We start from the raw sequence: 207 nt of genomic DNA, 5'->3' as shown, positions 1-207 counted from the left end.
CTAGTCTCTTATGAAATTAACTACTGATAAGAAGAAATCAATATTGTAATCTTCAGTCAAAGGTCACTGAATTAAGCAATTTTGAACTCATATAGAGATCATTTTGCAGCATTTGTGAGCCTGAGTTCATGACCCTAAACCAGAAAACTCAATAACAAGTAATAGGGCATAGAAATGCAGCTTAACTTGAAATGGTTTCTAATCCAT

This window comes from Meriones unguiculatus, chromosome 1 (genome assembly GCF_030254825.1).
Source record: "Meriones unguiculatus strain TT.TT164.6M chromosome 1, Bangor_MerUng_6.1, whole genome shotgun sequence".
In the NCBI taxonomy this organism is placed as follows: Eukaryota; Metazoa; Chordata; class Mammalia; order Rodentia; family Muridae; genus Meriones; species Meriones unguiculatus.
Note: the sequence above shows the minus strand (reverse complement) of the source record.